The sequence below is a fragment of the Bison bison genome, unplaced genomic scaffold (assembly GCF_000754665.1).
Source record: "Bison bison bison isolate TAMUID 2011002044 unplaced genomic scaffold, Bison_UMD1.0 scf7180017864371, whole genome shotgun sequence".
In the NCBI taxonomy this organism is placed as follows: Eukaryota; Metazoa; Chordata; class Mammalia; order Artiodactyla; family Bovidae; genus Bison; species Bison bison.
In genome coordinates this window covers 4,707,978-4,709,966 of record NW_011494943.1, presented here as the reverse complement: position 1 = coordinate 4,709,966, position 1,989 = coordinate 4,707,978, and the positions used below count along the sequence as shown (strand labels likewise).

General features: G+C 51.9%; 1 long non-coding RNA gene across 1 annotated transcript in view; it reads left to right on the top strand.

Moving 5' to 3' along the window:
* The window catches only part of LOC105000302, a 6,595-nt gene that overhangs the window by 864 nt on the left and 3,742 nt on the right, over positions 1-1,989 (top strand). The gene's annotated exons all lie outside the window — the stretch shown is intronic.

Genomic DNA, 1,989 nt, shown 5'->3' with positions numbered 1-1,989 from the left:
TTGTTGTCCTTCAGTCGCTCAGTCATACCCAAATCTTTTGTGACTCCATGGACCGTGCCCAGCAGGCTCCTCCGTCCAGGGGATTCTCCAGGCAAGAATACTGGAGTGGGCTGCCATGCCCTCCTCCAGGGGATCTTCCAGACCCAGGGATTGAACCTGAGTCTCCTGCATTGGCAGGCAGGTCCTTTACCACTGAGCCACCTGGGAAGCCCCTCCCTGGTTTGCAGCCCCTCAAATGATTCATTTTTGGCCTGAACATAAGACACGGGGCTGGGATAGGTGGGAGGGCCAAGAGGCAGGGGATATATGCTTTTGTGCCCCATTTACTTTGTTGTACAGCAGAAACTAACACGACATTGTAAAACAATCATACTCCAATTAAAAAATACAAAAAAAGGGAGGGGCTATATGTCTATGTGTGACTGATCCAATTTGCTGTACAGCAGAAACTAACGCAGCATTGTAAAGCAACTATACTCCCATGAAAATGAAGCTAAAAACCAACAGAAAAGGAAAACGGTCATTTTCCCTGTGCTTTTTCTCTATGTTTAAGCATCAAATGCCATGACTCTTGCTAGGCGAGTTTTTGGCCCCGCGGAAGAGAGAGCCTTGAGAAGGTTCTCATTACAGCCCCTGGAGTCTCGCGGTCCACAGCTCTGCTATCCCGAGTCCCGATGTGTTGAAAATGACATTCAGAGGCAGGAGGCCAGTGCGCTCCTAAAATGGGACGCCAACTCTCTGGTTTTGCGGGCAGCTTTTATGGAAATTTGAACGGAGCCCAGCTTCTTCTAGACTCTGGTCCCGTATGGATTTTATTAATTCAACCAATGGCTTAATAGCTCTGTTGGAGCTTGTGGGTCACATCCAGCAAGGAGTAAGCCCGTGTCCTCAGGCGCGTCCCTGAGGCCAACACTTTTGGTTAATAATTCGATGGCCATCCCCCAAATAGGGAGGCCAGTGAGTTTCAGTCTGCTGCTATTTTCAAAGCGGTCGGATCGGTGAATCAAAGGTCAAGATTTAGGTTCTGGGCTCCAGTGAAGGAGCTTGCCTTGTTGTGTGTTAGTTGCTCAGTGGTGTCTGACTCTGTGATCCAGTGGACTGTAGCCCATCAGACTTCTCTGCCCATGAGATTTTCCAGGCAAGAGTACTGGAGTGGGTAGCTCTTCCCTTCTCTGGGGGATTTTTCTGACCCAGGGATCGAACTTGCATCTCCTGCATTGGCAGGCAGATTCTTTACCATCTGAGCCACCAGGAACTCTCCCCCTTCAAAAACAAAACAAAACAACAAAAACCTGATTGCTAAATAAACGTAGTAGGTCTCTGGTAGAGAGACGTGGTACGGGCTGAATGCACCAACAAATGGGATAGAAGCTGGTGGCCCAACAGGAGGTGGTTGGGCCAGTTGGTCTGTGACTCAGCTCCACGGGCTGGATCTAAGCAACCGGACCACGCCACCCAAACCTTCCATGTGCAACCATTATTGCCCACTGTATGCACTGCTTCCTTAGACCTTTCAGATTGGGAGTTTCTGTTAACACGAAACCTCTGAGAGCTCCCTTCCCAGCGCCATTCCATGGCCATCACCCCCAGTCTTCCAGCAGTGGGAAGTGTCCTCGCCCCTTTCTTCTCGAGCCGTGTGACTCATCGCTCTTGAGGCAGGGACTGGAGGACCAGAACAACAAGAGGAGTGAGCAGAGTGTGCGAGGTGGGGGGTGGTTCTTGGCAGGAAATGGGCTTGGGAATTCAGGCGGTCAGAGCCGGATGGAATCTCCCGGAAGCTGTCAGCACCCCTGGGAGGCGGCTGTGCCCTCTCTCTTCCCTGGCCCATCCCTACGCATTCTTCACAGCAGCTGTTTCAACTCTCCTCCCCGCTCAGGCCTCCAAGTCCACCCCCCATCATTCGTAGAAGATGACTTCCCCTCCCGCTCTGGTGCGAGGACCAAGCCACTGGTCTACACTGACTCCAAGTGGCCTGGGAGCCTGGCTGCG